Source organism: Cupressus sempervirens, chromosome 4 (assembly GCF_028749045.1).
Source record: "Cupressus sempervirens isolate cs-2001-9-10 chromosome 4, ASM2874904v1, whole genome shotgun sequence".
NCBI classification, from domain to species: Eukaryota; Viridiplantae; Streptophyta; class Pinopsida; order Cupressales; family Cupressaceae; genus Cupressus; species Cupressus sempervirens.
Genome location: NC_143121.1, coordinates 838,837,242 through 838,859,647, shown reverse-complemented (window position 1 = coordinate 838,859,647; position 22,406 = coordinate 838,837,242).

Genomic DNA, 22,406 nt, shown 5'->3' with positions numbered 1-22,406 from the left:
GTGCAAAGTAAAATAATCAGTAGTCATATCTTCAATTCTTCCTTCTTTCTTGGGCTTGGCTATCTCCATTGTTAGGTGCCCTATTTCTAGATCTTGCCCAAGTATAGAGAAAGTTTTCTATTTCTTTACCTTAGTTAATGTAGATCTAGAATGAACTACAAGGGATATGGTATCCTTAGTGGGGGCATTTTCATATTTCCTTTTTCTCTTCCTCTCTAAAGTGTTCTCTAACCAAGAATCAATGCCTATCACTTTGGAGGCTATTCCAAGTGATTCTATGCTAAACATCTTCTTCTTAACTAGAGTGATGGTCATTGCAGTTGAAGAGAAGGGATTCTTCAAGGCCTAGGAAATGAGCTTGAAAGAGCTCTATCCTTTCTCCACCTCTGAGGTCTTCTTCATTGCCTCATTAGATTCAATAGATTCACTACTACTACTCTTTCCATCTCCCAAATCTACTATCTATATTGGGGAGCCACTTGGTTGTTGAAGTGTAGCACTTTCTTGAAAAACTAGGCTATGATGGGGAGAGGAAACTAGGTTAACATGAGGAGAGGGAACTTGTGTAACACAAGGAGAGGGAACTGGTGTAACATTAGGGGAGGGAATTGGTGTAACAACACTATCCTTTGGCTCCTCTCTCTTCTTCTCTTTAGCACCAATTTGGGTTCTAATAACTAGGAGGGAGCCATCATGACAAGTCTTAGCTATGGTAATGCTCTTATCTAGAGGTTGATCACCTCCTCTTGAAAGTTGAGATGGACCTTGATTGATAGTTGGTGTTATGCCAAGTGTAGCACTCTAGGAGGAAGAGGGAGTTGCAGCTTATGGAGAAGCTTGAGTGGCTATGCCTTTACTCTGACTTCTCTTGGTTGTCCATTCAACCCATTTCCTAGTTCTTTGTATGATTCAAGCCATCATAATGTCTAAATCTTCCTCAAGATTCTCATAAGGCTCTAAACTAATAGGATTTTTCCTTAGTCAAATATGTATTAGTATACATATTTTTCTCATCATCATCTAATCCTTCAACATCAAGATTGATATTATAAGTTTTTATTTTCTCCACTATGAGCCTGGCAAAAGCACGATCTTAGCTTTCAAAATCACCTTTACAATTTTCCCAATAGTCCTCAAAGTGGTAATGTGTTTGATCACACTTCCAATTTGCAACACCTCCCTAGCATATCCATTTGGATCAAACATAGGTCTCAAGACCTCATACATCTCCAATTTGTATTCCATCTCAAATACTTTGAGCATATTTGTTCCATCAGAGTGGGACTCATAATTGTAAGCTCCTATTTTCATAGGCAACTCATATCCCTTCTTCTTCAAGCTTCTACTTAACACATTCAGCTAGATTTCCTACCTCATGATCTCTATCAGCATGATCATGTCACTTGCATACCTGGCCAGCTTCAAGGGGAATCCATCAAAAGTTGTAAGACGTAAATATGAGAAAGATGAGAACTAGATAAAATAGCTTTTGAATTGATTAATAGTGGCCATTGCCTCTGGACTGAATCTCCTCTCTAGGCATCCTTGGAATTCCCTACAAATTCTCATTGTGAATGCATCCTTAACTTTGACATACTCTGCATAACTATTTTGCAATTGCAAATATGGATAGAACTCATAGCACTTCACATCATCAAGAAATTTTTCTATTCTTGGAAGGCCTGGCCATAACTGTAGGGATGCTAGCATATAAATTTAAAAAGAAGACATATAGAAAGTGTTGTAGAACTTTGTGCCAATGAGAATTCTAGAAATATTTTCACTTACCTCATGAGCCCAATCAATATATTGTATATCTAAACAAATAACTTGCACGAAAAAGAAATATTGTTCAATCAAATTTAGAGCCTCCACCTCACCTTTCAATCTATGTAGGTGAACTAGAATGTCTACAATATCATGTTTGAGGTTAGTACCAAATGGAGTTTTGGGGACCTTCCTCTTGGCAATCTGCGGCTTTTGAAACTAGGATTCCATAATTTCCTTCCTTCACACCATCTTCTTTGTGGAGAACTCAAAGATTGCTCCTCCTACTATCAATTATCAAAACTCCTCTTATTCTGGAACCTGGAAGCAATTCACCATAAATTGTCTATTAATGAAGATTAATACTATATGATTAGGTAACACAATCTATGTGGTATCTAGATTTTAGTGATTTATGCATTCATAAATCAATTTTAGAGCTTGGACTGCTATTAGGAAACCAACTGCCTCTACTAGTCTACTTCCTCAAAGCTTCTTATTTATGGGATGAATTAGTTCTGACTTCAACCTCCTTTGGAAATCTTGCATATCATAAATATGGAGTGAAGTATCCATGAAATTCTACAATGTGGACTTGATTCCATTTAGCCCATCAAACCTCGCAAATCTAGTTGCCATTCTATCTAAGAATGAAGTAAATTGAAATTTTGAATTTAGATGAGGAACAGCATATTGAATTCACAATTATAGAATATTTGAAGGCGTTGTGCAATTTAACAGCATAACAGTTCAAGAAAAAGTGGTAGTTTGAATAACTATTATGTTTCTATCTATATAGGAGTCTCAATTCATCTGTTGATCTTCATGATTTGTACCACATGAATGAATTAAAGGGTAAATCTATTGAAACAATAAATGTGGGAGTTCTAATGGATATTTTGGTATCTTTTCACTATTTCCTTTAGCCCAATGGTAACTTTCCTTTCTTTCATACCTACTCTTTCATTTCCCATTAATTTTTAGAGAATTGGGAATAGAGTACCCCATAAGGAAATGTCTGCCCAATTGAATTTTGCTCAAAATACCTTTTTTTGCAATGGTTAGATTGTTTTCATTATCATCTGAAGATGTTTTGTGTGTAATTCATTATCCTAATTCACTTACAAAGTTAATATTCTCTTGAATGTATAAAATCGTCCGCATGGGTTGAAAACCCACTAAGGAGAAGACGATTTCCATTTTTCCACCCAAACTTTCCTTTAAACTTTATCCTTTAAGTTAATAATTCCTTTGGGTTCAAAAAATCTTGAGAGGACTGCAAAAGTCAAAAAGGGGCCCACTTCCTTGTTTCTTCCCTTTACAATTTCCTTTGGTGGAAAATGGACTTCATGGGTCAAAAGCCTACTAAGGAGAAGTCATTTTTTAGTTTTCTACTAAAGATGATTCTAAGCATTGGGATAAATCTAGAATGTTTCCAAAGTAGAATATTGTAATGAAAATGATGATTTTCCATAAAATAGCTCATTATCTTATTATATAGGCTCGTAAGCATCATCTATTGGTCTTCACAAAAAATCACATTCATGGGTTGAAAACCCACCAAGGAGAAGGCAATGCTCAATTTTCCACAAGCTTCCTTCTTTCATTGAAAAACATGATAAGTTGTCAACAAGCCTAGCTTTTTGAACAACTTTTGCATGTTGTAAGAAATTCTATCGAATTAGGTGCTAAGCTACCCATAAACTCACAACATCAAGGGAAACCACCCGGCCATGAAATGTGGGAGAAGGGAAAGATGAAAAATCTGATGGAGACTCTTTTCACCTAAGGGAAATTAAAACTAGACCCAGACATACCTCGACTTAACTAAGACATAAAATTTCCACTTTTGAAAAATGGTCATAGGGTGAAAAGTGGGGCAACAATGCAAAATCAAGAAAGTTGATCAAGAGCATACTTGGGTTGTGATAATGTGATCCTTGATGAAGATTGATGTATCCTAATACCAAGGAAATAATTAAGTGTACCCAAGTCAGTCATCGAAAATCTATCTTGCAAAGTATCCTTGACATTATCAATGATGGATGTTGTACTCCCTATAATTATCAAGTCATCAACATAAAGCACAAGTAGCAAGTGAGAATCATTCCACTAAAGAATGTAGATATTTAGATTGAAATGACATCTAGTGAACCCTGCTAAGAGAAGGAAAGAATCCATCTTGATATACCAAGCTTTTGGAGCTTGTTTAAGTCAATAGATAGATTTTTTCAATTTGCAAACCAAGGTAGAATCCTAAATCAACCCATGTGGCTGCTCCAAATAAATTTTCTCATGAAGATCACCATTCAAGAATGCACTCTTCACATCCATATGATGAACAACCCATCTCTAAGCTACTACTATAGCTAGTGTCAAATGAATGGAGTTTATTTTTGCAACTGGTGCAAAGGTCTCAGTGTAGTCAATGCTAGGTACCTAAGAGAAACCTTTTGCAACAACTCTAGCATTATGTTTATCCACACTTCCATCTACTATAAATTTGGTCTGATAGATTTACTTACACTAAACCAATTGTCTTCCCTTGGGAAGAGAGACTAAGTCCCATGTGTCATTTCTCATAAGAGAATTATATTCTACCTCCATTGCTTTATCCCATTCTAGAATACTTGAAGCCTCTTTGAATGATTGTAGATCAGAAGTAACTGCAATATAAGCATGAGGGAGTGAGTTTTTTTGTGATCTTGTCTTCCTAGGATCTGAAGGATTCACTGCCAATGGTCTCGTCACATCCAATGTCAGCTAAGCCCACTTAGGTCTAGAGAAAGAAGATGTGGAAGTAATATCCTCAACCTCATCTAGTTGATGCCTCTATTTAGGTCGTGGATATACATCTTCCAAGTCACTATCATCACTGTCACTCTCTTTAATGAAGGAGGAATAAGGAGGAGTTGAAGAAGTAAAGCTTGGACAACTTTCTTCAAAGTGTACACTTCTCTCATAGAAAATGTCATTGTCTCTAGATCCATCAACTTGTAGGCTTTATGAGAGTTTGCATAAGCAACAAAAATGTGAGGCTTTCTTTGGGGTTCCAATGTCTTGCATATTTGTGGAGGTATTTATGCCCATGCTGGAAAACTAAAGACTATGAAGTGCTTTACTAAAGGTTTCCTACTATTCCAAGATTCAAAAGGAGTTACTCCATCTAAAGCTTTATGAGGACTCCTATTATGGATGTAGTTAGCACAATTCATTGCTTTAGCCCAAAAGACTTGATCAAGAGACTTATTAGTATCATGCAAGAGGTCATCTCCTTGAGGGTTCTATTCTTCCTTTTGGCAAAGCCATTTTACTATGGTGTGTATTGTATTAAATGCTAAAGGCTAATTCCCTCTTGAGTACAAAAGTCTATAAGTCTTGAGTTCACATACTCCCCTCCATTATCTGTTCAAAGGACTTTGATGGCTTTCCCTGACTACTTTTTGACTTGATCCTTGAAGGTGAGAAATCATTCAAACACTTTATTTTTATGAGTCATGAAGAATACCCAATTATAGAAAGAGTAGCCATCAATGAAGGTGAGTGTATAGTGAGACTTTCTAAATGATGGTATTGGAAATGGGCTTGCCAAATCATTATGAACTAGTTAAAGAACACATTATCCTCTCCATGACTTCCCCTTGTTAAACATTTTTTCTTGATGCTTCCCAAGTGTGCAACCTAAAAAAACACCATCTAAAAACTAGACTTGAGGTAGACTATAAACCATGTTCTTGCTACTAAGCTATTGAAGATACTTGTAGTTGAGATGTCCAAACCTCTCATGCCATAGTATGGTTTCTGTATTCGAATGCATTAACAAGGCTTGTGCATTAGATTCAAGCACAAAGTAATAGAAAGTGTAAATCCTTGAATCATAATTGGCTTTACCTATTGCAACCATAGAGTTGTCCTTGATGCTTTTCACTACCACTAAATCTAGAAGAAATTCAACCTTGTTTCCACCTCCATAGTGTGTGATTTGGTAGACTAAAAGAAGGTTGGAGGTAAGATTAGGAACATAGAGAATATCCTTGAATGCTCCATTTTCCATCTCAACTTCACCTTTTCCTCCAACTTCCACTTTAGTATCATCTCTTAAAAAGATGTGAGATACCTTAGAAGGTTTCATGGAAGAAAAAGCTCTCTTTGATGCACCCATGTGATGTGTGGCACCTGAGTCAATAATCCATTCTCCCTGACTAATAGTGTTTGTAGATAAAGCTTTCCCTTTGCTCTTAGAATATGAAGATGAAGACCCTTTCTCCGTATAAGCATTAGGAAATGGAAAATTGTGCTTCTTCATGATGTTTTCAACTAATCAATCAACTTGTGATAACATGGATGTTTTTCGTGACCAATTCTCTTGCAATAGGCACACTTCTTCTTTTCCTAATTGTTGTCCCCCTTTTTGTTGTTATTAGGAGAGGACTTGCATTATTGTTGATTTAATTTAGGTGTTGACTTTTTTGTGTCCCCTTGTTTATTATCTTTCCACTTCTTCTTTTTTCCCTTTCCTTTGTTTGAACTTTCACTAGCTAAATTTTGAGAACTCTCATTGTTAGCCACCAATTCTTTAGACTTTGAAGACTTGAGAATCCCCACTATTATCAACTTAACTTGTTCATCCTCTAACAACTAAGCATATTCATCAAAAGTGATTTTCTTATAGGAAGCCCCTAAGGTATTCTTTGTGGTGTTGAAAGAAGAGACAAATGTGGAGTATTTAGATGGTGGCTTATTGTGAATGAGATAAATCAACTTGTCATCTTTAATAGGACTATCACAATCATTAAGTTTTGTTCTCAACTCATTCACCTTAATGATAAAATCTTGGATAGAAATAAAGCTCTTAGGATCTAGGGAGATAAGCTCATCTTCAATCTTATAAACATCCTCCTCAGTCACTTTCCCAAATAGGTTTTTAAGAGCATCCCAAGTATCCTTGGAGGTATCATATTTGATGATCTGATAGAGGATCTTGTCATCAACCCCTAACCTAATGAGTCCTAGGGCTTTCCTATCTTCTTTTTCCCAAGCATGACTTTCACTTTGAGATACTTGATCACCTGTTGGTTTAGGAAAAGAACCATCTGCATATTGAGTAACTTCTTCATTCATCAATTTTTACCATTTAATAGTAAGAAAAGAGGATTTAATGTTCCCAATTTTAATTAATTTGGGGCCCAAGTTATTAATGTTTGTATTGGTGGCTTTCAATTGATTTAGTGTATCCCAGACCCATTTTTAATTAATTGTTTGGTAGGTGTTGACTATTGGCTATCTTTGTGCACCTTTGAGATGTTTATCTAAAGGGTATTTAAGCACGACATGTAGATTATAGTTAGTATGCTTTTTGGATTATTTTCTTTAAACTACAAATTCATACTGGAGTTCTCTGTAATTTTCCATTTTGGAAGTGAAAGACCTTCCCTATTTGGCTCATGTGGTTTCAGTGAGATTCAACCCTCATCCTATTACATTGTTGCATGTATTACTTTTCTCATAATTCAAAAATTAGAGCATTATCTTTTGGTAATTATTATTTCCATTCAAGTCTCCATTATTGTGTGGATTTCATCACCATTTTCTATGTTTGTGTATGAACAAGATTGTGTTTTGAATCGGTCTCAAATACCTAACTATGTGTTCTCCTGTACTACTCATTCCTCATTCGTATGGCCCTTGTCCATCCATCCATTCATCCTCATTATCTAACTTTCACTGTATGGTAGTTGCATCAAATCTTGCTATTTATCTATCTTTAGTTTCCACTGTCCACTGTATGGCCTCCCATTCTAGCAACGTCTCTCACTCTTTTGCACATTCTCCCCTCCATTTGTACTTGGCCTACACTCCATGCTTTACCTTCCCATAATGTCGTATAACCCATATTAGGTATAGCCATTACCCATCCTTCACTGTACTACATTTTATCCTATTGTACGGCCTACTACCTACCCTTATGTGATGTAGAGAGAATCAATCAATTATTCAAATCTGCATGTCTTTGGAAGCACTTTCTTAAATCAACATCCAAACAATTTGAATATTGGCATATCTCATTATTCTTCTATATAAATTTTAATTAGATATTTAAAAATTTTAATATGTTGATGACAACAATGATAATATCAATTTGATTACAAACTCACCAACTACAATCACAAACACTTTGGATTGCCTCTACCACTTTTACTATTAATCACTTTGAGCCCACTTCTTATCTATGCCAAGGATTGCCACACAATGAAAAATTTTCAATAGTATGTTTATCAGGCTATCAAACAACCCACCACCTTTTCAAAAACTACAATCATTAAAAAGACACTGGGTTCTAGTAATAAAACTGCCACCTTGGTTATCAATATATTTCCAAAACTTAGCATTCATATGTTTTTAAACCAAATACCACCTTTTATTATCATCATGTCTCATGGTGAGTGCAAGACTAAGTAATCTCCCTATGAATATATCAATTCCAAATTATTTATTCCACCACCTTATGCCATTTCCAACTATGGATAATGCATGACTTAGTTTTCCTCCTATCTTAGACTATATACCGAGTGGTTCGCTCAAAGAAATTGAACCCTATTCATTTTCATCATGGCACATAAAACTCTAAGGAGACCCAATAAAAAATTTTGATTAAAAGACTGATCACTGATGACCACTAAAACACTTAGGGCCCGTTTGGTGAGCAGAATAGGAATATGTATTCTGGAATACATATTCCAAAAAAATTGAATTCTTCATTTGGATGCACCAAAATGGGATTGGAATACGAGGTAAAATAGGAATACGTATTCCAATTTTGGCCCAAAAATGTGCTTTTGCAATTCCATCCAAATAGGTGGTATTGGAATACGTATTCCTATTCCATTTTTATTTATTTTAGAAAACATAAATTTTCAGGTCCGTGAATTCCCATCAAATATTGGCTGAACCAAATGGAGAACAGGAATACGTTATATTCTAGAATATGTATTCCAAAATACATATTCTTATTCCGATCACCAAATGGACCCTTAAACAATGTGGATTTGGAATACACAAACGGAACTGTCACAAATAAGATTGTCACCACTGTAGCAATCAACTCACAAATGAAAACCTGGTTCCATACATATCACAGTTTCTTTAAAACTATTTTAATACATTCAAACTTTTCAAGAAACCGAGCATGAATATAACTGAAGCATTACTTAATAACAATTTACAAAATAAACTGATTCCATAACATCTTAACTTCTACGATAGAACTGATATCAAGAACCAACTAGAATAGAGATCTTCAAAACTGCAATAGGCATCATATAAACATTCAAATGCCTTCCAATGAATTGATAATAGAATTAGTTGATATCAAAACCAAAACAAAGATCTTCAAACTTGAACTATAAATAGTAAATAATTCAAATTTGATTTGAATCTATAACTTGTGTAGCCTTTTTACTGTTTGACATAGCCACTCTAAATTTAAGAACAATAAACATGAATAAGAAAATCAAGAACCAAAATTCTTAACAAAACTTTCGATCCTTCTTTCCATTATTCCTTTCTCTATTACATTGTTTTGTTCTTGTTTCTCTATGTTTCCATCCCATACTCTCTTCCTGTTCTCGGGTTCTACATTGCATATATAAAGTTCTTAAAACCCAATAACTTCCCATAACCAAAAACTACAATATCCCAGCTTCTCTAACGGTTGTCATCATCAATTAGAGGAAGCTTTAATCTTATTAAACAAACTAGGAAATAGATCATGGAGTTGAAAATGTCAACTTCATGATAATACATAATATTCCTTTAATAAAAACACTTAATTCTACTCCACTAAGACACAACCCTAAATTATTAAAATTAACCATTTAAAACCTAGACTCAACCCAACCATTATTAAAAATAACAAATTAAAATGTATGTAGAATCCTAGAGCTAGGAAATAATTGGAATCTTTAGATGCCCCTGCATTAGTATGGACTAAAGGTATACCATACAGCCCTTCTAGTTATATCGTACGACCATCCTAGCAACATTGTAAAAACTTTTTGGGCATTGTCTTGGCACCGTATGGATAGTTTAGGAGCCACAATCCATACTTTCCCTCTCCCTCCACAATATGAATGCCTCTATCAGCACATGTGAGATTACCCATTCCACAATATACAAATTTTTTGTGCTCCTCTCTAACCAAAATCCAATCCTTCTATACCTAAGAACATTACAATGGTATTAGAGCTAGTGATCTTTCTAGCCTATTGGGATAATTAAGAGATTTTGGATTAGGATAGTGTTATGGTGCCAAGCAGTGATGGAGAGTGGTGGTTGAAGACACTACATGGGATCAGCAAGGAGCTCAACGAAGGTTTTGATCTTCCATTAGATTTTTTGGAATTATGGTTGTGTAAGGTTAACCAATTACCTTAAAGATTTATACAAAGAATCCTCTCACTGATTAAAGATTCCTTAAGTCAACCTAGTCTTTTAAGACACCATGACAAAAGAAAAAGGTTTGTAGTTGCAGCATGTCTCAATGAGATCTTGAGAATATTGGCTCCTAGAACACCATATGATGATAACACCATGATAGAGATCCTACATTTGATTGTTGATAGTTTTCAGAGTCTAGATGACGTTAGTGCTAATCCCTTTTGTATAAAATCTACAATCTTGGAGAATTGTGAAAATGTTAAAATGGGTAACCTCCTCTTAGATCTTTAATTGCAAAATCTGGTCGATGACATGTTTCATCACTTTTTGGCTACCATCAAGGAAGAACATGATACTAAAGTTTCAATTGCTAGGGAGAGCCTTATGATTTCATGCATTGAGGAGATGGATGAAATATCTCAACCCATCACATCTATGTTATAGGCTATTTATAATCTTGAATGTGTCCCCTCTATAGTTGAATGTAGGTTGGTTAGTCACATTTTCAAGCATTGTGAAGAAAAACTAATATCTCTTTTTCACAAGTGGCAAAAAATAGATGGTAGTAATAAGGATGATGTATTACACTAGAAGGAAGGCATTATTACAGGGTTGCTCCAAGAGGAATTATTAAATCTTTCTTCTACACCAACCTGGGGAGAACATGAAAAAAAATGAAGAGGTTGCTTGCATAGATCTTGTGAAGACATCTATAGATCAAGTTATGCCTATCACCAAGGTTGTCGCCAAGACTATGTGTCTGTCACCAAAGCTATATCCATCACTATGGTCATGTCCATCACCAAAATTGTATATCCTCCACTATGGTTGTATCTATCACCATAGTTGTATTTTTTTCATCACTATCACCATGGCCATTGTCGTGTCTATCATCGTCACCATGCCTATTGCAAAGTCCCTTGCCATGTCTATCACCATCATGTCTATCATCATTGTTGTGTCCATCACTATCAAGTTTATATCAGTCACCATTATGTCTACCACCTTTATGTATATCTTTAATATTGTATTTATCATCGTTGTTGAGTTTGTATCTATCATTTTCATTATATTTTTCACCATCATTACTGTTGTTCTATTCATCGTCATTGTTGCATCTATCACCATTATTATGTCAATCATCGTTGTTGTGTCTATTCTTAACATCATTATATTCATCATCATTATTGCATCTATCACCATCATTGTGTCACTCACTGTCATTGTGTCTATTACCAACATTGAGTCTATGCTCATTATTGAGCTTATGCCCATCATCATTGTCATGCTCATCTGTATCATCATTGTGTGTCTCCTAGTGCAACTATAGCTGTTGAGACATTGCTCATTGTTGAGGCTCTATCCATCGTCAAGGTTTCAATCAAGGTTCTATGTGCTACCAAAGTTTAATCTAAGTTGAGAATTATTGGGTTTATATCAACATCAACGTCTACATGTATGATCATACCCAAAGAGATTGATGAACATGATGACATTGATGTATGTTATGATTGGCATCCTTGGGATCCCAGTGGCTTACGACACAACAATGTTTATATAAATATGGTACAGTGAAAGTTTGATGAATATTTACTCTCCTTTCCTAAGTTTTTGTATGTGATCATGATGCTACATGAAGACTTCAGAAGATACAACTATTGACCTCCATGCATGGTTTGGGATCCTAGAGTTGCAAATTTCTTGAGGACAAGCAATTTTTAGGCAGTGAATATTTGTAATGTTCCCAATTTTAATTAATTTGGGGCCCAAGTTATTAATGTTTGTATTGGTGGTTTTTGATTGATTTAATATATCTTAGACCCATTTTTAATTAATTTTTTGGTAGGTGTTGACCATCAACTATCTTTGTACACCCCTGGGATGTTTATCCAAAGGGTATTTAAGCATGACATGTAGATTGTATTTTCTTTGTACTGCAAATTATTGTTAGAGTTCTCTGTAATTCACCATTTTAGAAGTAAAAGGCCTTCCCTATTTGGCTCATGTGATTTTAGTGGGATTCAACCCTCACCCTATTCCATTGTTGCATGTATTACTTTGCTCAGATCTAGAAAATTAGAGCATTATCTTCTAGAAATCATTATTTGCATTCGAGTCTCCATTATTGTGTGAATTTCATCAACATTTTTTGTGTTTGTGTATGAACAAGATTTTTTTTTGTTTCTGGTCTTAGATACCTAATTTTGTGTTCTCCCATACTTCTCATTCCTCATCCATATAGCCCTCATCCATCCATCCATTCATCCTCATGATATAACTTTCATTGTATGGTAGGTGTATCGAATCTTGCTATTTATCTATCTTTAGTTTCCATTGTTCACTATACGGCCTCCCATTCTGGCATTGTCTCTCACTCTTCCACACATTCTCCCCTCCATCCATACTTGGCCTACACTCCAACACTTTTCCTTCCCCTAATGTTGTAGAGCCCATATTAGGTACATCCATTACCCATCCTTCATTGTACTACATTTTATCTTATTGTATGGCCTGATACCTACCCCATACATACTGAAGATATACCATATGGCCCTTCTAGTTATAATGTATGGCCATCATAGCAAACTCATATGACCATTTTGGGCATTTTCTTGGCACTATACAAACAGTTTAGGAGCCACAATCCATACTTGCCCTCTCCCTCCACCATATGGATACCTCTATCAACACCTGCGAGATTACCCATTCCACATGGTATGAATTTTTTGTGCTCCTCTCTGACCAAGATCTAATCCTTCTATACTCGGGTACATTATAGAGGAACACAACACCAAGAGACATCACCCAACCTTTGACTGAATCAAAAAACCCCCCACAAATCAATGATTTTGGCACTTTATACTTAGTGCATTTACAATAGCCACTTGCCAATTTAGGCCTTAGTGGACTTTTGATTTTTCTATTTACAACCTCCTTTTGGAGTTCAAATTTGGTACTAAGAACTATAGCTTAGATGTACAACAATTTTGAAGTTTGATCAAAGCAATACAATGCAAAAAATGGACCTATTTCTAAAAGTGGTATATTTATCTACAAAAGCCTATTATCTGATTATAGATCTAGAAAGTAGATGAAAAATTATTCACTTTCAAAAAAATGGAACCTGAAAATATGTCTAGATGAGCCTGTACAAAGCATTTGAAGTTGCAAAATGTAGGATTGGATAGGTACAATTGCCAAAAACTAAATTTTCTAACAAATCCATGTAAATACATGGAAATTGCTAAAAAAATTAGTTTTTGGCCACTAAAAAATTTAAGAAATTCTAGCCAAAATCAAAACAAAATTGTACCTCATTTGGAGTCTGAATGACTGAGATATGGCCTCCCAAAGTTAGACTGTCAAATCAAAATTACATATCGTGAGAGGTCTGCAAAGGAAACTATGAGGTTAAATTTGACATCCAAATGGTTATCACAATAATGCAATAGGGCCTGCTAATGATAGTCAAATGACCATCAAATTTAAGACAATATATGGATGATGTCAATGAAAAAGGCCCACTTGTTTGATTTGATAGTATAGATTTTGACTTGGCTAATTGTATAGTTGATGTGTTATACGGACCAAGGACATGGTAAAGTAGACGTGGCAGCTATCATGGCAATTACATGGCCATTGAATTAGCAGGGGACACTGTCCTGTCTGCCACTATGGAGTTGACATGGAGGGTGATGTATTTGGTTGGTAACATGGCTTATGTGGCTTAGATGTGGCCAATTGAGTTGGAAATCTACTTGGGCTTGCCAGAGTTGTAGTGGTTGTTGGAGGAAAGGCCATTGGAGCAGAAGCACAAGACAGCGACCAAAATAAGGAGAAGCCAAACAATGCAATATGGCCTGCTAATGAGAGTCAAATGATCATCAAATTTAAGGCAATATATGGTGTTAGAATTCTTTAGAAAAATTGAGGGCGGGGGGGGGTGAATCAGTTATCCAAGGTCCAAATGCCCTAATAATACTTTTTCACAAATTATAGTGAGTCCATAAACTTTTCATCCATCCAAGCTTAAATCAATCATTACAGTAAATCAATATGCAGGAATAAAACATGCAAGATCAACACATGGCACAGTGATTTATGTAGAAACCCAATTTGGGAAAAACCACCAGTAACATGCTACTTAATTCTCACTCTTCTAAAGTGATGCCCTGTTAAAAGCCTACCCTATTAAAGACTTACAACACACTGTTAAATGTGACCTTGTTAAAATATTTCACCATACTGTTAGGAATGGGCTTGATCAAAGGACTCTAGAACATTCACTTTGAATGTCACCCTGTTAAATGATTTACAACATGGCTATTAAACCAACCTAAGTCCATAGGATTTAAATTATCTATTGCAATTGCTAGAATGTAACAATAATGGCTTGTTGATCTGATACAACTTACAAGATATTTTGCAGATTTCATGTCACACTTCAGTTTAGTCCTTTTTCTTGGCTTTGATCACTTCAGCTCTGACAGTTTGTCATCTCAAGCTTCACCTCCTTGAGTCTTCTTACTCATCATACCAATGCAACCATATATGTGGTCATCTGTTGAAGTAGAGTAACTATGCTTTCTTACTCCTTAGCACCTCCTTCAGCACTTTATGCTTTCATGCTTGACCTTCTCTCTCTTTTTGCTTCTTGACCTTATGACTCCTTAAATAGAAATTTAGATTGCCTTTGTCGCTTGATTCTCCCTCTCCAATTTTAGGGTTTCAAATGGATTAGGTAGGATACAATGTATCGACCCCATATCTTGCTCTTATCTAGAAACTTCATCTAGAGTCCAGTTGTATTCTCCAAAAATGTTCTACATGGTGTTCTGTGCCACCAGCTCATCATTCTTATCATCTATTTAGTTCATAGAATTCAAGATAACAACCTTATTGGCTTAGATCTGATGAATCTTTGATTTTTGAAATAATGCAACAACTCGGCACTATTGGTTTACTGATGCTCAGCACCTTTGTGTTACTCGATACTTGTATCTGCTTGGTACTTGTATCTACTTGGGACTTGTTTCTACTCGGCACTTGTTGAAGTTCACTCGGCACTTACTAAAGTTGAACTTGGTCGGCTTCAACTAGGAATTTGTTCGGCACTTACTAGCTTGCTCGGCTCTCTCTTTCTAATGAACTTAGTTAGGCTTTACAAATGACTTAGTTAAAACTTTACATCTTTGATATATTTTAGTGTGTCCATTCTCTGTGTCTTAGAGTATGTCATCAATAAACTTTTTCATCAATGGCTTAGTTGGTCCTTCTACTTCATTACAACATCATAACTTCAACCTTTCTCTAGGTGTTCTAGTTACATCTTATTGATTGACTCCTCCTTGTCAATCAACCAATTGATAGTATTTGGATCACTAAAGCAATTGTCATTCCTACAAGTGGCAAGTTTGACATCAATGACAAAACAACAATTGAGAACATTCTTTTACCAGTTCCATTACCTTTTATGTATGATCTCTTCAATCATTCCCAACAATCTCCCTCGTGATCTTTTCAATCATTTCCAAAAATCTCCCTCTTTGGCATTGATGGCAAATCAAACTGATCAATTAATCAACTTAGCTACTACCAAGATTGTATACATTGTCTACTACTTTCTTGATTGTTGCATCCTTACTACTGATCTCATATATCTCCCTCTTTCTTATATATCTCCCTCTTGCTTTGTTTTGATCATTTTTTTGCATATTTCTCCCTCTTTGACATAAATGCCAAAGATGTAGCATCTTTAATATACACAATATAAGATTTGGCTATGATGTTTTCTCCCTCTGTCACCATGCTTGTGACTGATTTGAATTTTTTGCTCCTATTGTCATCCTCTGCATCATTCTTCAGATATTTCAATGATTTATTTCTATTGGTGCAGGGCAGCTTCCTTGTTATTTTATACTGCTTGAGTTAGGGGTATTACCCCCAACTTGCCTCTAAGATATTCATAAGTATCCTTGAGCAATGGTTTGGTGAAGATATCTGCAATTTGTTCCTTTGTGTGAATGTACTCCAACTTCACTTGTTTGTCTTCTACCAATTCTCTGACATAATGATACTTGATTGCAATATGCTTGATCTTTGCATGCATTACTGAATTTTTGGATATGTTCATAGAACTTATGTTATCACAATACAATATCACAGGTTTAGTTACCTCTTCTTTCATTCCTTTCAATAGATGTGTGAGCCACACAATGTTTGTGCAATTAACTGCTATTGCCACATATTCTGATTCTGCAGTGCACTAGGATGTGCATGTTTGTTTCTTGCTAGACCAAGTAACTAGCCTTTTACCTAAAAATAATGCACCTCCACTTGTGCTTTTTTTGTCATCAACGTTGCCTCCCCAATCTGCATCTGTATATGCATTGAGCTCAAACTTCTCATTCTCTTTCTAATATAGACCAAAGTTATCAATTCCTTTGAGATACCTCATTATTCTTTTTACTGCTATAAGATGATTTTCTTTGGGATTAGCAGAGAATCTAGCCACTATTCCAATTGCTAATGCTATGCCTAGTATGCTATGTACAACATATTGTAGTTTTCTAATCATGGATATGTACATTGTTTTATTGACTTCAACTGATACATCATTTTTGGATAGCTTATTTCCTATTGCCATTGGTGTGTTGACTAGTTTGGACTCCTCCAATTCAAATGTTTTAAGTATCTCTTTGATGTATTTTGATTGTGTCACAAATATACCATGTTTTAGTTGATGTACTTACAATCCAAAAAAAAATTTGATCTCTCCAAACATAGACATCTCAAACTCATGTTTCATATTGTCAGCAAAGCCTTTGCAAAGTACTTCCTTTCTTCCAAAAATTATGTCATCCACAAAGATTTCAGATACAATAATATCCTTACCTTCTTCTGATTTGATGTACATGTTATTATCATCAGTTCTTTCAAATCCTATTTGCACTAGATACTTGTGAAGTCTCTCATACCATGCTCTGGGTGCTTGTTTCAGACCATAGAGTGCTTTATGTAATTTAAAAATCATATCCCTGTCATTCTCATCAACAAATCCCTCTAGTTGTTCAATATAGACTTCTTCTTCTAGTATACCATTTTAAAAAGTAGAATTTACATCCATCTAATAGACTTTAAAAAATTTATATGCAACATATGCAATTAAAGTTCTTACTCCTTCCATTCTAGCAATAGGGGTGAATGTTTCCCCATAGTCTAATCCTTCTTCTTGAGTATAACCCTTGCATACTAGTCTAGCTTTATTTCTAGTAATCTCGCCATTCTCATTTAACTTGTTTCTGAATACCCACTTGGTGCCAATCACATTCTTGTCAACTGGTCTGGGAACCAAACTCCAGGTTTTGTTCTTCTTTATTTGATCAATCTCTTCTTCCATAGCTTTATACCAGTCATCATCTTATAATGCACCATATACTTTCTTAAGTTCAAATTTACTGATCAGACATGATTCATGTCTTAGTTTGTTCCTTTTCATTGGTCTTGCATCTTTGTCACCAATTATCTATTTAGTAGGGTGATGTCTTTTTACATATTTCGATAATCTTGGTTCTATCCTTGTTTCCATGTCTGATCTTTCAAATTCAGGGTCATTATGCACTGAGTTGTCAGATTGTTCCTCATCTCTTTCATGTGTACTGACTTTAGGATTAGATTGTGCATTTCTTTCATTCTATAACTCAACTTCAGAATGTAACTCGGCATTCACTGGTTGTGACTCGGCTGAAACTAAAAATTTTTGTTGAGTTTCAATTTGATTGACAACATCCTCATCAACAGGAATTCCTTCATAAGAATACACAAAGTTTCTATATTCGTTCATTCTTTTTGGTTCTTTAGCTTGGACTTCTACATGCTCATCAAAGTTTACATTTGCACTTTCCACAATTTTGTTAGTGTTAGTATTCAAACACTTGTATGCCTTACTTCTAGTGGAGTAACCAAGAAATATACCTTCATCACTTTTTGCATCAAATTTTCCATTTCTAGCATCTTTAAGGATAAAGCATTTGCAACCAAATACATTGAAATGTTCTACATTGGGTGAGTGACCATACCATAATTCATAAGGTGTTGTATTAGTACCTTTCTTAACTTGTACTCGGTTCAGTGTATGAACAGCTACACTTACAGCTTCTCTCCAGTATTTTAGAGCAATAGTCTTTTCCATCATTAATGTTCTAGCACAGTCAATCACAGATCTATTTCTTCTCTCAGCAATTCCATTCTGTGGGGGAGTTCTAGGAGCTAACATTTTTCTTTTGATTCCTTTTTCATTACAAAATATCTCGAATTCATTTGATGTGAATTCACTACCTCTGTCTGATCTCAAGCATTTCAAACTTTTTCCTGTTTCCTTTTCAACTCTAGCCACATACCACTTAAGCATTTGAAAAGCATCAAATTTTTGCTTTAACAACATAACAGTCATCATCCTGGAATAGTCATCAACAAAAACCATTATGTATTTATCTCCTTTATAGCTTTGTACCTCCATTGGACCACATAAGTCAGTATGAACTAACTCAAGTACTTCTTTAGATGTATAGTTTTTTCTTTTGAAACTTGACTTTGTCATCTTTCCTAGCTAACATTATTTGCACATGATATTATCAGGCTTCTTCAATTTTGGTAAACCTCTGACTTTCTTCATTTTACTGATATTGACCAGATTGTCAAAGTTGACATGACATAGCCTTTTATGCCATAACCATTCATCATCAAATTTTGCAACAAAACAAAAAACATCATCCATATCAAGATAAAACAGATTACTTCTTGTTTGATCTCCTTTTCCTATCAATTTACTATCAGTACCATAGATTATTGTAGTTTTGTTTCCAAATTCTACTTTGCATCCTTCATTGCCTAACTATGAGACACTCAGCAAATTGTAGTTTAATCCTTCAACATAGTATGCATTATCACATGAAATTTGTTCTGTGAGCTTGATGAGGCCTTTTCCTTTTATTTGACATGGAGCATCATTACCAAATCTAACACTATTTCAATCATACTGAGTAAAGTTAACAAACTTACTTTTGTCTCCTATCATGTGATGTGAGCATCCATTGTCTATGATCCATCTGTCATTTTTTTTCATACATGTTACCAGTGTTGTAGGTTCTTCTTCGTCAAACTGATCCTTCATGGCTATATAAACAACTTCATCATCATTATCATCAGAATTCTCTTCAACAATATAAGACTTCTTGCCTTTGTATTTGTAATCTTGCTTATCATCTTCTCTTCTATATTTGTACTTGTTGCCTTCCTTGTAATCCTTTTTCTATGTACACCTTGCAGCAATATGTCCTACTTCATTGCAATTGAAATAAATGATAGTCATCTAACCTTTGAATTTTCTTTTGCCTCTGTGAAATCTTCTAGCTAGAAATGCTTCCAATTGTTCCACATCTTCCTCATCAATGCTATTGTCACTGGATACATATTTCATTTTTCTTCCTTTCTTTGATTTCACTTGTTCAGCATCTTTTAGTGATAGCTTGGCCTTAAAAGAATATTCAACATTCTCAGGTCTGTAGTTATCAAGTTTGGATAACTCAAATGCAGTCAGTCTTCCCACTATACCTTCAAAACTTAGATTGTTTCCTGGCACACATCTCAGTTCTTGTATTGCTGATACTCTAATAGCATAGATAGGGAGCAAGGTTCTTAAGAACTTACTATTAACAATATCTTCTTCCAATTGACCACTCAAACATCTTATTGCACTTACCACTTCCTTTATTCTAGTGCCATACTGAGCAGCATTCTCACTTTCCTCCATTTTCATATCATCAAACTTTCCTTTAAGGCTTTCTCTTTTTGCTCTTTGGACATTCAGATCTCCTCCATAGATGTCTAATAGGGCTTTCCACATTTTGAATGCAATGTCACATCCTTTGATGTCTTGAAATTCAGCATAGTTGAGTGTAGAAGCAATCTCCAGCATTTTCTGATTGTGTTCTTGTTTGTTTTTCAAATCTTTTGTAGTAAGAGTACCAGTTGGATCAACATGTTCAGTAACAATTAAATTTTGGGCATAATCTGCTATGGATCCAAGATGTAGCTTCATCAAACTTTTCCATGCAAAAAAGTTGTCTTTGTTGAGCTTGGGAACTTCTCTCTTAGGCATTCTGATCTTTTCTACTTATAGTCCCTTTAAACTGAATTAGCAGTTTGGCTCTAATACCAATTGTTAGAATTCTTTAGAATAACTAAGAGGGGGGGGTGAATTAGTTATCCAAGGTCTAGATGCCCTAATAATACTTTTTCACAAATTATAGTGAGTCCATAAGCTTTTCATCCATCCAAGCTTAAATCAATCATTATAGTAAATCAATATGCAGGAATAAAACATGCAAGATCAACACATGACACAGTGATTTACATGGAAACCCAATTTAGGAAAAACCACCAGTAATATGCTACTTAATTCTCACTCTTCTAAAGTGATGCCTTGTTAAAAGCCTACCCTATTAAAGGCTTACAATACACTGTTAAATGTGACCTTGTTAGAGGATTTCACCATACTGTTAGGAATTGGCCTGATCAAAGGACTTTAGAACATTCACTTGAAATGTCACCCTGTTAAAGGATTTACAACATGGCTATTAAACCAACCTAAGTCCATAGGATTTAAACTATCTATTACAATTTCTAGAAAGTAACAATAATGGCTTGTTGATCTGATACAACTTACAACATATTTTGCAGATTTCATATCACACTTCAGTTTAGTCCTTTTGCTTGGCTTTGATCACTTTAGCTCTAACAGCTTCTCATCTCAAGCTTCACCTCCTTGAGTCTTCTTACTCATCATACCAATGCAACCATATCTGTGGTCATCTGTTGAAGTAGAGTAACTATGCTTTCTTACTCCTTGGTACCTCCTTTAGCACTTTATGCTTTCATGCTTGACCTTCTCTCTCTTTTTTCTTTGTGACCTTATGACTCCTTAAATAGAAATTTGGATTTCCTTTTCTGCTCAATTCTCCCTTTCCAATTTTAGGGTTTCAAATGGATTAGGTAGAATATAATGTATCTACCCCATATCTTGCTTTTATCTAGAAACTTCATCTAGAGTCCAGTTGTATTCTCCAAAAATGTTCTACATGGTGTTCTGTGCCACCAGCTCATCATTCTTATCTTCTATTTAGTTCATAGAATTCAAGATAATAACCTTGTCGGCTAAGATCTGACAAATCTTTGATTTTTGAAATAATGCAACAACTCGGCACTATTGGTTTACTGACGCTCAACACCTCTATGTTACTTGGCACTTGTATCTACTCAGCACTTGTATCTGCTTGACACTTGTATCTGCTCGACACTTGTTGAAGTTCACTCAGCACTTACTAAAGTTGAACTTGCTCGGCTTCAACTAGGAATCTGTTTGGCACTTACTAGCTTGCTCGGCTCTCTCTTTCTAATGAACTTAGTTAGGCTTTACAAATGACTTTGCTAAAACCTTACATCTTTTATATGTTTTAGTGTGTCCATTCTCTGTGTCTTAGAGTATGTCATCAATACACTTTTTCATCAATGGCTTAGCTGATCCTTCTACTTCATTACAACATCATAATTTCAAACTTTCTCTAGATGTTCTAGTTACATCTTATTGATTCCCTCCTCCTTATCAATCAACCAATTGATAGTATTTGGATCACTAAAGCAATTGTCATTCCTGCAAGTAGCAAGTTTGACATCAATGACAAAACAATGATTGAGAACATTCTTTACCAGTTCCATTACTTTTTATGTATGATCTCTTTAGTCATTTCCAACAATCTCCCTCATGATCTTTTCAATCATTTCCAACATATGGATGATGTCAGTGAAAAAGGCCCACCTGGCTAACATGATATTACAAATGTTGACTTGGATAATTGTATAGCTGACATGTTATATGGACCAAGGACATGGCAAAGTAGACGTAGCAGCTATCATGGCAATTACGTTGTTATAGACTTAGCAGGAGACACTATCTTGTCTGCCACTATGGAGTTGACATGGAGGGTGATGTGTTTGGCTAGCGACATGCCTTATGTGGTGTAGATGTGGCCAGTTGAGTTGGAAGTCTACTTGGGCTTGCCAGAGTTGTAGTGGTTGTTGGAGGGAAGGTCATTGGAGTAGAAGCACAGGACATCAACCAAAATAAGGAGAAGCCAGCACTAGGG